Source organism: Callospermophilus lateralis, chromosome 1 (assembly GCF_048772815.1).
Source record: "Callospermophilus lateralis isolate mCalLat2 chromosome 1, mCalLat2.hap1, whole genome shotgun sequence".
NCBI lineage: Eukaryota > Metazoa > Chordata > Mammalia > Rodentia > Sciuridae > Callospermophilus > Callospermophilus lateralis.
Genome location: NC_135305.1, coordinates 39771352 through 39785135, shown reverse-complemented (window position 1 = coordinate 39785135; position 13784 = coordinate 39771352). Strand labels below are relative to the sequence as shown.

At 35.5% G+C, this 13784-nt stretch overlaps 1 pseudogene; it reads left to right on the top strand.

Annotated features, from left to right (window-relative positions):
• The first annotated feature begins 2694 nt into the window (after positions 1-2694).
• Positions 2695-3333, top strand: LOC143397391 (mediator of RNA polymerase II transcription subunit 28 pseudogene; annotated as a pseudogene).
• The last annotated feature ends 10451 nt before the right edge of the window (positions 3334-13784 follow it).

Here is a 13784-nt window from a genome sequence, read left to right as displayed (position 1 = left end):
AGTGGGGTGAGGAAGGGCAAGGAATTTAAGGTAATGCAAGATTTATAGCTTGGACCTAGTGTTGTTTTTTTCAATGTCACCTTAAATAAAGTATACCTCTCACTGCCTTCAAGGACAGCACACAGAAATTCTGGAGAGATGCCTACAAATCTGAAGTTCAGGGTGTCAAGATATGTTGAATCTGAGCACTCAAAATATCAAAATTTTCAGTCAATCCTTAACAGAACATGGGAAGAAAAGGAAAACAGTTTTATTGCAAAGAGGTGACCATACTGAATTTTAGTGTCTGAGATATGACACAGGAGCAGTGCCAGGAGGCAGAAAGTGTGTCAGAGTTTTGGAAATAACACTAAGCTCAGAGATGGAGTTCACCCTGTGGATTCTGGCTGTGATTCACCTACAGGTAGACTCAAGAAATGAAAATGATTAAACTGTGTTTCCAAGAAGAATGTGTAGTAGAAGAGGAGGAGCAATAGCCAGGCACAGTGGCACACACCTATATCCCAGCAGCTCTGGAGGCTGAGACAAGAGGATTTCAGGTTCAAAGCCAGCCTCAGTATCAGTGAGGCACTAAGCAACTCAGTGAGACCCTGTCTCTAAATAAACTACAAATTAGGGCTGGGTATGTGGTTCAGTGGTTAAGTGCCCCCCCCCCTGAATTCAATCCCTGGTACCAAAAAAAAAAAAAAAGGACCAAGAATAGAGATATCTAAATAAATAAAATTATTTAGGCTAGAGTAGTAAGTCAAAATTCCCTCTTACGAGCGCTTACATTCTCTATATGCTATTCCTTTAATATCTTACTATTAGTGCAAATTTACAACTGTTTTATATATATATATATATATATATATATATATATATATATATATATATATGACTGTTTTATATATATATTTGAATATATATTATTGTCAAATTTGACTATATGTATATATTACAAATACAACCAACCAATCTGATATTATATATATATATATATATATATATATATATATATATATATATATATATATATAAAATCAGATAATTTTCTGGTGGAACAAAAGCCCAATTTGGAGGCTATGAAGCAGAAATGATGGCTAAAATCATGCTGAAAAGCTCATCTTGTGAAGACACCTTTGTCACTGCCCTGGGTACAGATACCAGAACACCCAGTGCCACCACTGGGAATTCCTCTGTCTGGATATTCATCACAGAACAAAGGCCACTGACGCCCCTTGGACAGGGGTACAGCAGTTGCTTTCAGCACCAATTCATCAGTGGCCCCAAGCTTGGCTACATAAAAAAATAGATTACCCAAGAACAAAAAGTGATTTCAAAATTTAATAAGTGAAAAGTGACCAAGTGCTTCACATTTCTCTTATTACATCTTAAATATATGTATTTGGCAGCTAATTTTGGCCATTTTTTAAATCTCAAAAATGTCCTCTTTCATAATCTCACGTGCCTTTATGAATCAACACTTACTTCCTCTAAATGAATGCCTCTCAAATTTGTGCCTCTGGTTTGGCCTTTATGGGGTAGAACACTGGGTGTTCAAACAAGTCTCAAAGTGGGTTCATTTTCAGATAAAATATTGCTTCTATCAAAAATCTATAACCCCTCCTTCTAAAAAATCATTCCTACACAGTTTTATGATGGCTTTTTCTCCACAAAATATCTTGTCTACTTACATACTCATATTCAGAGTGTACAGATCTCCTGTCAACTACAACAGGAATTGCCTGCATTTTGCTCTCACTGGATACCTCTGCCATAGCTAATCTACTATCTCGCAAAACTTGTCTGAGATAGCTAATATTTGACCAAGACATTCTGAAGGATACACAAATATTTATTCTTCAATATTCTCCAGCCATTCTCCATAAACTACAGTAGCTATCATACTCTGGTCTCTTGAAGTAAATGTTCTTAATAGGCTGATTTTTAAATAAAAATAAAAATAATCACATAAGGAAATAATTAAATTGATTCCATAACCCTCACATAAAATTTCTCCAGATAAATTTTTCACAGAATTTCGAGGAATATTGGTTATTTTTTTTAATGACATTTTTGCTCATTACCACAACACCATGAGAGCTCTGAAACCCTGTTTACTCTGTTGGCCCTGTTCTGCATTCATTTTTAAGTTAGACTGGTGTTGCCCACCAGTTATGCTATTTGTGTATCCTGCTCTTCCTTTATTTCATAGTTACTAATGTTAACTTCTTACTCATTTAATAAAAAATATTTACAGAAAATCTACTATAAGCCAAGCATTCTTTTGGTTGTTAAGTATAGATTGGGGAAGCAAAAATAGACCCAAATTCCTGCCACTATGGACTTTACCTTCTGGTAGGAGAGGATGGAAAATAATTATGTAAGCTATATAATATATGAGGTGGTAGTAATTACTATGGGGAAATATAAAAGCAGGACAAGAGGCTTAAACATGCAAAGATTGAACAAAGTTTAAACATAGTGGTCAAGTTAAATGTGACAGTGGGAAAAGGCTAGTGTGGCAAGAGTGGAGAGAGGGGGAAGGAGTAGCGAGAGATAAGGAAGGACAGCTTGCATGAGGTCTTCTACTTTCAGATAGGAATATTATAAAGTGCAGGGTTGAATAGAGAAGTAATAGATAAGACTTGAGCTCTACAATTATCTGCTTGGCTGGATACTGGATTGAAAACCATCAGTGCGACTCCAGACATGGAGGCTCCACTGGGCTGTATGTTCTCCAAGCAGCTGCTGTGGGCCCCTGCCACCTGCTCCAAGGCTTCCAGGCCAGGCCTCGCTTCTTCAAGCATCACCTGCTGCACCAAGAACTTCTAGCAGCACCCTGGTAGACAAGTTGGAGTTGGAGTTATCATTTGAGGCTTGCTTTGCTTCTCTCATGAGTCAGGATTATGTCAATGCAACAGATCAGGAAGAAATTTGAACTAGTGTTGATCATTGTTTCCAGAAGTTTCTGGATATAGCAAGACAGACAGAATGTTTTATTCTACAACAAAGATTGCAGTTGTCTGTCCAGAAACCAGAGCACGTTATCGAAGAGGACATCTCAGAACTAAGTAATGAATTGCAGTGGAAAGATGCGCTGGTGCAGAAGTACTTGACAAAGCTGAGTATAGGCAGCAGGTGCTGGAGGACATCAATGTGTAGCCCCAAAAGCTGGCCAGAGTCCCTCAGGGTTCATTGGCCTACCTGGAGCAGGCCTCTGCCAATATCCCTATGCCTCTGAAGGAGATCCAGGAGGGGTCTGGCATACTAGGAGCCCCCAGCAGACAGTTTTGCCAAACCTGTCTGTGTGGACATGGCATTTTAGTAGAACTCTTTGATGAAGAATGAGTTGGTGTTAATTTCGCTTCCACCTAAAAATTTCCCCCAGTTTTTAATGAGGTATTAATTACTTGAGTATTTTATAAAATGCCTATAGCTTGGTAAATGAAGTGAGGTTTTGTTTTGTTTTTGTTTGTTTTTTTCCTGGTAGCAAAGTTTAGACTATTAGTTTGATGACACAGATTCTTTCTTGTGTTTTGGCTTGTATTTAAAATTTTGAAATTTTTGTATGACGTTGTATATTTTTTTCCAGTTGTTAGTTTGTTATGATCTGAGGGGGAAAATTACAATATTCAGAATCAAGGGAGAAGGAGTTTGGTTTTAGGCTTATTATGATAGCTACCCATCCATGGTAGTGGAGAAAAATATGTAAATTTGCCATCTCAACTCTAAACTACTTCAAGAAGAGGAATCTATGAAATATTTGTAATGCTTCCAGAGCAGTACAGAGTGCAGATATTTTGTAAATGGATTGGAAAAAGGGTTAAAATATAATAGGTTAGTGTAGTAATAATACAGTAGATCCTCAAGTTGATGCTGCCTTTTATTTGGGTAAATTTATGTTTTGTGTGGCGCTACTGTTTTGAGAGGAGCTGTATTAGGATCATGATGTGCTAGATGCCTTGCAGTAATGAACCAGTATAAATCACAAAGCAGAACCTGTCTCTCTATTGTAAAAGCTGGGATACAAGTAAAGTATAAGGGGTCAAAACTTGGTCTGATTCCTTATCTTTTGAATTTTGTTTTGTTTGCTTGTATTTCTGTTTTACTTTTTAGAGAAAAGGTAGTTTACATGAAGGAAAATTCTTATGCATGGATTTTGATCTCAAGGGACTAGGACCTTGGGGTAAAGAGTGAACTGCTGAGTGATCCTCAGCTATTTTACCTCCACAGAGAGCATGTAGATCCTTTATGGCGGAGTTATTTTGCCCTCTTGTCGGAGGAGGTTTTAGTTTCTCTGTTTTATACATCTCTTAGATTATATCCCTTCAGTCAGAACAAACATTCCACTGTCTTCTGAATAGTCAGTAGGTCTGTGGCTATGTCTTGGTTTATTCTGTCCTCTCCCATCCTTGAGGTCCCTCCCCACTTGCCTTGATATCACTCGTGTTACTGATCTGTCCTGGATGCCACCTGGTCCACAAAGCCTCTGCTCCATTCCAGGGCACAGGACATTTTATTCCTTCCACTGTCCTTGCAGGTCAGTGAATGGTATCTGTTTCTGTGCTCCTTGCTGCATTGTATACCCATGGGAATTAAGCATTACTCCACTTAAATATACAGGAACATGTATATGATACTTTGTATTTACTTATTACTCATTTTTTGTGTGTTCTGTGAGGATGTTATCTGACTTGTGGACCCATGACTTGTGATGACCAGCTTGAGACCAGCAGATCCCCTCTGTTAGATTGTACAGGTTAAAACTTCAAAGTTATTTTTTACTCATAAGAATTTAACCTGGTCATCTAATGCTAATTAGAAGGTCTGATTGGCAGCTTTATGTTTCTTAAGTAAAATTCTAAATAAACTCAGTTTGAGGCAGTCTTTCAACGATAAAGTTATTTTCAGTGAAAAGATCAGAAACTGTTCTATTGGTGCTTAGCAAAAATGTTTTGAATTAGTGTTTATACAAGTTATCGTAATTTCTTTACATTAATTCAGAAGTTATCTGTCAAATAAATAAAATTTTTTTAAAAAAAGAAAGAAAACAATCAGTGACTGAAGAAGAGAGATTAGCTACTGAGAGTGGTTTGGATCACACAGCAAGATAAGATCAAAAGGAGAGCTGGATAAAAATTCTAAAAATACTTAATGAGAATTAAGGGGTAATTTAAGGACTAGTAACACTTGATGGAAGAGAAAACATCAGAGAATCATAATGGCATTAGATTTCTCTATAGCACTGGATTCTAGAAGAAAATGAAAAAAATGACTTCAGAATTCTGGAGGATTCTTTTTTTCAAACTAATATCAACACAGCCTGAAAATAGAATACAAGATGTTAGAACTCTCTTGCCACTTCTCTTGGGAAGCAGCTGTGGAATATACTCGAGCAGCACAAGACATCAAAGCTATAAAGTAGGAGACACACAATTCAGAAAATGATAATTGAACCATAAGAGAGGTAAAGAAGACCTACAATTTAACAACAGTGCAGTAGGCAGAAAGCAAGGAGGCCAAACTCAAACAAGAGGGAGGTCAAGTTTGCAGGAACATATAAACTTGATCAAACAATGTCATGATAAGCAATATTGTGGGATGTGTACAAAAATCAATGTGAAACAAATTAGGCAAACAAAAGCATGACAATTATTACTGCAATAATATTATACTTCTTATCATACACTGTTTACATTATCATAATGATTACCCACTTAAATTAGTGCTGGAACTGCATTAAGCAGATGAGATAAGAAAACTTAGTGCCTATTCTCTTAGCAATTTTCAAATATATAATACATTGTGTTAGTTTCAGGCACCATGTTGTACAGTAATCTATTAACTTGTTCCAGGAAAAATATGTGAGGTAAGGCATATGTTAGTTTGACTTACCCATTCCACATGTGTATGTATTTCAAAACATTATGTCCACATCAAAATTACATATAATTTTATTTATCAATTTAAAAAACAAAACAATGATGACAAAGAATAGGAAAGGGGGTAAAAGTACAAAGGAATTAAATAAATCAATCAAAAAGTAATCAACATGTAGCAAACAAAACTATACAGCAGTAGAAACATTTTATATTTTTAAAAAATATGTAAATAATGGGAACAAATAAAGAGCTAAAAGCTATCAACATTGAAATCTAAAATTAGATGGACAGTCAAAGGAACACACTGATTTTTGTTATAATCACTTTTGGGTATTATTTGATTTATTTAAAACCATGCATCTTAATTAAATGAAACTTATAAATTGTATTTTAAGTAGTTTTTAAGAAATCACACTTCTCAGATTTATTAAACTAGGATATGATTTGAAATATGTTTCTTGTGTTAAAAATATTTCATGTTCATACACATACAAATTCATAAAAATATATTTACACACCTACAAACCACACACGCACACTCAAGATATGTATGTTAATTAGGCTATCAATGTAATGGGTGCACCTAGATGGGGTAGTACTATTATGCCCACCATACACATAGCATAAACTGAACAAATGAATTTGGTTGAGGTTTTCCCATTAACCATCTTTTCACAAGAAAATAATAGTGCTTTCCTATTCTGAAAACCTGTAAACTGTTTTTTAATCTCCATATGAATTTCCATTACCTTAGCATGAAATATTGAAAATGAGAGACTATTATAGAAATTCTACATGACTTTCTCCTATCCAGCAGTGATTAGATATTTCAGAAAGATTTTTTGAAGAAAGATATTATACTTAGGTCAGCAAACTGAGTCACCTATTAAATGCAAATGCAACTAAAAGTCTTGCTTTCTCCCTTTATTCTGTGAGGACAAACATTTAGTAAGCCTCTGTAACACATCTGACAATCATTCAATGCAAACTTGAAATATTTCTCCATTTCTATGGAAAATTAATCCCTTCCAAATAGACCCTGTAGGTTTTCACACTGTGGTTTTGTAAATGTTAGAACAGCATGGCTGAAAACAACAACAACAGGATGTCTAAGAACAACAAAAACAAATGAGACACAATAAACAGACTTAAAGAATAAGAAAACATGTGGTTCACATAATTGAAATCCAAAGATCCACAAGATTCAGAGTAAACCTAATAACTCTAATGCTTTTGCAATTCTCTATGCCACCCAACTCTATGCCTCAACCTCAGCCTAGGGGTGGTAGTGAGATTTGCAGCATTGCAGTTCCAGGTCTCCCAGCTCAAAAGGGAAAGACAGGAGAGTTCTTCCAAAGCATTTGAGGAAGCTCTAGGAAAAAGCTTTCAGACACCTATCATTGTAATAACTATGTATTTCTGATGCTTTGACATTTTAGGGCCTTGCTTACCTGGTAAAACTGCACTTTACAAGGCTGCCAATTCTGGAGATAATAAAGGTTTCTCCCAAAGTGTGCCTTTGATATGCAAATCAACATGCCCATGACTGCCTCAGGCTTCTCTCCACCTGTCCAATCCCCAAGGACCAGGTACCAGATAAATAAGATGGGGAATGGTCAGCCCTTCTACTCAGAACCTATTAAATTTACCCAAAATAGCCAAATCTAATCCACTTACTCTGCCTTGTCCTTTCCTTTCCATGGAAACCACAATAAAGGCTCAACATGTGCTCCTGTGGCCTCTGCCTCCAGACCTGTCCAATATGATGAGACTTCCCCTTTAACATTCATTTTTTAATGAATTGTGACTTTGAACTTTCAAAACTAACATGATTCTTTTACAGTTTCTCTCTATTGATCAGAGAATTAAATTTGGGTTTTTTTGTAATGTAAAAGAAAGAAAATACAACTTCAAGTCAGAATGACCATATTTTTGATCCTATGCTCTCCGTTAAATAAGGTACTAATTAATTAAACTATACATGCTTCATAAATAAAACTAGGGATAATACCTACCTTCAAAGATTTTTATGACCATTAAGTAAAACACTCATATTGGGGAACAAGATTTATCAAATTATACTATGTGTATGTATAAATATGGCAAAATGAATCCCAGTATTATGTACACTTACAATGCACCAATGAGGGGAAAAAAACACTCCTAATACAGGACAGCACCTATCATTTCCTGGTACTCAGTAATCAGGCCATATAGATATCATGCTTGAATATATTACTGGCAAAAATATGAAATGTTATCCAGAGAAAACATGAAACTTTTGTAAAGTTCAGAAAGGAACATAAAACTAAAGATAGAATTTGTCTGTCTTTAATTTAGTCAAAAATCATTTACTTTGTGCAAGGCTGGATGCTAGGAACACATTTTCCAGACTAACCTCAAGGTGAAAATGTAGTTATAGGAAGAAATTTGTGAAGATAAAATAAAAAATGCAATAAAAATCTCTTTTCATTAAATTGATTAGATACTTTATATTATGTGGGTGTAGACATGGTCATCTTTCTAATTCAAAACTGCTTTATTTATGTGTAGTTTGTGCAGACAGTTGGTTTTAAAATCCGGCTTCTAAGAGTCAGTATGTCTCTAGGGAACAGTGGAAAGGAATAACAGTTTGGAGTCTGGTTCCTTCCTTTTCACTTATCCCAATGCAAGCACAAGAGTCCTGATTTTATCATATTTGTACAATGTAATTCAAACTAAGAGTTTATTGATGGAAAATGTTATCCAGAGAAAAAGAATGAAGCTTGAAAGTCACTGATAAGAATAATTATTTCACTAGCAGTTTGGTTCAATGAACAATTCAAACTATCCTACTCAAATATAATATAATTATGCACGTAAAATATCTAAATTTTACAAGGGTGCAGGGGACAGATGATTTCTGAGCTGATACCTAGAGAAAGAAAACAAACCAACCATTAAAAGACCTGAAGGAGCAGCATCCAGGTAGAAGGAAAAATCAGTGCACAAGCTTTGAATCAGTAAAGGATAAAGAGATCATTTCAAGGAAGAAAAAGGCAAAAAGAATGACTCAAGTATGGTGAATTAAAAGGGAAGTTGGACAAGATGATGTGGAAGAAAAGGACAAGTTTGCAATCTTTCAGGGCCTTGTAGTTCATGAAGAATTTGGATTTTATTCTACACATGATGAAGTCACCGAAGAATGTGACTGGGAAGTCTTGTAAAATAACTGTTATACATGATGATGGATTCTGCATGATAATGTAAGGGAACAAGCAAAGAAAATAAAACAAGTTTAAAGGCATGTATTAGTAAAATAAACAATAGAGGTCGTGGTATCAGGATCAGGGTAATAGCAATGGAGTTGCAAACATATAGACATGGTTTGACGGTATAATCTTCATACCTTTGCCAGGAGATTGGATGTGGTAGGTAAGGGAAAGAGAGAAATTAGAGATAATGCCCCTAATTTTGTAAGCAACAGGTGGTGTCATTTACTGATACAGTGAAGACTAGAGGAGAGAAAAATCTGGGGGAAAAACTCAAGGATTCTGTTTTGGATAAGCTTGATAAACTTATATAACAATGCTGTGTATCCAGTAGGTGGTAGATATTATAATAATAACAACAACAAAACATCTAAGAACTATTGAGTGTTTGTTTTACAGAGGAGGTACTATACAAAGTGCTTTGCATCTACTAAATAATTTACCCCTTAAAATAACTTATCAAGTATTGTATTACCTTATTTTATCAAAGAGGGAACTTAGGCATAGAGAGAGTAAGTATTTATGTCACACAACTGCTAGTTTAGAGCTGAGAGCTAAGTTTCTAGTCTGATGCTCAGGCTCCAGAGCCCAACATCTTAACTTCGACTCTCCATGGCTTCCAGGACCCTGGGGTACAGGAAAGCAGACTCAGTGGTAAATTTACAGTTTTGAGGTATTTGATAATATATAAACCGTGTATAAAAAATATTTTTATGGAGCATCCACTCTGTGTCTTCAGAAACTTCACAGTGTGTTGCATGTAATAAATGTTATGAAGAAAACTAAGAATGTGAGGAAAGTAGGAGGGCCTGAAGTTTCAGTGAATATTATTCTACATACACAAAATAACCAGGGTTGGTCTCTATAAGAATGTGGCATTTGAGCAGAAGGGAATTAAGGTGCAAGCTGTGTGTCTGATAGCAAAAGTGTCACAGACAGAATAGTATATTCAAAGACCCTGGAGCATAAGTATGTAGGGCATGTTTAAATATCAGCAAGGAAGTCAGGGTGGCTGGAGTAGAATAAGATAGGGAAACAATAGGGTGAAACCAAAAAATTAATCAAAATACTGAGTGATCAGAGAAGTGTAGATATAATTTAGAGGCATCTGATTGGATAAGATGGTATATGGAGAGTATTTTGAAAAAGAAATCATAGTTCTGACACATTTATCATTTAGAAGTCAGATAAAGGAAGAGAAAGCTGCAAAGAAGACTTAGAGGAAACAGGTAGCAAGCAAGAGAATACCAGAAGAGTTTTATGTCAGAAAAGCGAAGTGCAGAGACTATTTTAAGGACATAGCAAAATGTTCAATGCAGCTGAGAAGCAAAAGAAAAATGTGGACAGAGTCAGTTTCACTAAATTTGGCAACAAGGAGGTCATTGGTGACCTTGAAGGATAGTTTCTTTGAAATGTAGAAACAGGATAGACTTTAAACTTCATGTACCTTTGACAAGTTCCTTAACTTGAGCCTACTTTGTTATTTGCAAAGTGAGTATAAAATATTCCTTTTACATAGTTGGATGATTAGGATGATGTGTATAAACACAATGTCATACCCTGATCTTAGCCTTTTTGCATCAGCCTTAGTAAGAGAGCTTCTACTTATTTCCAAGGCCCAATTCTCATCTTAACTAGTAAGGGTGCCTGTTCATTCCAGTGCTAGGGAATAAACTCAGTATCTTACACATGCTAGGCAGGCACTTTACCACTGAGCACAACCCCAGCCCTCTTGTAAATTTTTATTTTAAGACTGAGTTACACTAAGTTGTCCAGACTCTCCTCAAATGCGCAAAGCTCCGGCCTCAGCCTCCTGAGCAGCTAGAAATGCAGATATGCACCATAAGCACCCAGCTAGTAGGAGTGAAAATATGATGGTATAAGATTAAAAACTCAGAAATATCCAAATATCATCATTGGCTAGGTTCCTGAGAAAGACATCAAAAAGCATCTTATGAGATGCAGTTCTGAACTCAAACCAAAAAGAGGAGCACAGTGATTTAGATGCCCCTGTGAGTAAGCTCTATCTCTTAGGCCACACTGACCTGAAGGGCAGTGAATAAAGCATGGGACCATTGATGGTCCCTGTGTTTGTCCAAAGAGAAAGAATTCCAATATACACTCCAGATAGAGATGTAAAGGAGCAGGAGAGAGACAGGAAAGAGTCTCCCTTGTGCCTACCGAAGGCTGACTGGGGCAGTACTGATAAAGGGGAACAGGGAATCCAGTTCTCAAAAGGAAGTTTGTTCCAACCTGTGACAGAAGGAAAGCATCAGAAGAGGAAAAAAATGGTCACAGGTACCTTGAAAAAGCCTATGTTTTGTCATTCTGGAAGGAAGACACATGAGTATCCATATCCACCTGTGTTCTGTTTTTCAACCCTTTAGAATGTTCCTTCTTCTAACACTAGGACATAAGTCCATCCCTGACAGCACTCTTCCTTAAGGACAAAATTGAAAGTGAGTATTTGAGTGTGGAGTGTAGGAGATTGGGGGCAGCTGGAAGAATGCAAGAAGAGAAAAAGAGCCATGGGTTCTCCCCAAGAAATAATCTGTATGTCTTTGGCTTAACCAGGTTTCTACCTTGTTCAGGAACTAAGGATCTACTTTAATAATATTCTTAGATCTAGAAGCCTGCTACACTCTTTCCACTGTTTTCCCCTTCTAACAATCTTAGATTAAACTCTCCCTTATAGTGGAGCTATGATGCCATGGCTTGCTCACCTTAAGATTTACTGGAAAATTTCTTGGATGCCAACTATCTACCTCCCTTGAAATTTGAGTTTATTGACATTAAATTATCTCTTGTTGCACATTCTCACTTATTACTGTTAGGCTCTCCAGAAAGGACTGTTTGCTTACTAATTTACAAAGATTCTGGATATAAATTTTCCATCCTTGGCGGGATTTCCTCCCAGCACATTCTCCAATATAATTTCAGATCTCTAAATTGTTTAATCTAATTTCATATTTCTTTTCTTCCTATACACTGGTGTCCTACTACACTGGATGGACAAAAGTTGGCCATATTATAAGCTGAATCTAGGTCTTTTCTTGAAATTGATTTGAAAATGTTATTTATCTTAAACGAAAATGTAAAGAAATTAGACTTTAGAATATGAAATTATGGAAAACTGTGTTATGTCTTTTTTTTTACCATACGATTTATTTTTATTTTTTTAGTCATACATGACAGCAGAATGTATTTTGACATATAATACATACATGGAATGTACATACATCAATCATATTGTCTATTCTATTCTGCTGCCCTTCCTATCCCCCCTACTCTTCCCCTCCTCTCCCATCCTTTCTCTCTATCCAATCTAATGAGACACACTTTTTTTTCTTTTTCTCATCACAACATCATATATGTATTCTGTATAACAATAAGGTTCTCCTTCCATCTTCCGTGTGTTATGTCTTAATTGTCTTTAACCCCTAGTGCATAGCCTACCACCTGGAAAATAGTAGATATTCAGGAAATGTTGTTTTAACAGAATAAATGAATGACATGTTCAGGCATTTATAAACTAAACTGAATACCATGGAGTTCATAGTATAGCTCTCATTAGCTGACTTTACTTTTGAAGTAGTTAATGTTAAGCCAACAATATTTCCAAATTTTTGTCCATCAAGATGATTTACTATAGGATTTTGCTAGTGACCTTTCTAAAAAGATAGGCAAGAGTAGCCAATCTATGATTTAGAGGTTCAAGACTAGTAACTAACATCCTCTAAGGATGGGTCATGAGTCAGGAGGCAAAAGGAACTAAATAAAAGTGGGCACTGATTAACAAAATTACTCTCTTCCCAGTGAAACAGGGGCTTTCTTTAGGGTAGTAATGCCTTTGGGATATTCCTCAGGTACTTGAACAATATTTCTCTATGCCCAGGATTTCTCAAAGTGAGTAAAAAAGGTCAATAACAGAGTTTACCCACTTAGTAATACATAAGTAGAATTTCATATAGGTATTTGTATTTAAAGTGTAATTATTATAAAAATAATAATTTTAAGGATTAATGTGAGTTCCTGGTAGAAAAGTAGACAAATGTACTTAGGGTGATTTGTAAATTTATGTCACAAATCATAAGGATAAATATCTTCCCTAAACATGACAAAAATAGCAAAGGAAAATGCATCTACCTAAGAATTACTGTAGGTCTTAAACTTCATATTTTACATTAGCCACTTATGATTAAAAGTCATTAAAAGAATGAGTTGTCATACTTTTAAACAAAAGACATCTGGTCTGATTTTTTTTTTACTCTGCCTTATCCATCAATCACTATTGAGAGACAAACAGTAACAATTATTTGGCTAAGGGTTAATAATACAAAAAGGAGAAAGACACTACTCCTAATCTGAAGAGTACTCATCCAGGTTAAATAGAAGATATAATGATACAATGCAATTTTTATCTTGTATTTTACTAAATTACCAAGGTAACCAGCTAGTTTGGTGTTAAACACAACCAATTTACTTATTCAAAAATTTGTTATACAACTTATGAATTATTTATATAGTTTCTTTCTCCTCTATTTCAGTCCTGCTTCTCAAGTTTGTTGCTTTTTTATAGTAAAATACTTATGAAAAAATGGAAAACTAGAAGAGGTTAGATAAATGATTCTTCAACTGATAGATTTAGAAAAGAGACTTGCATATT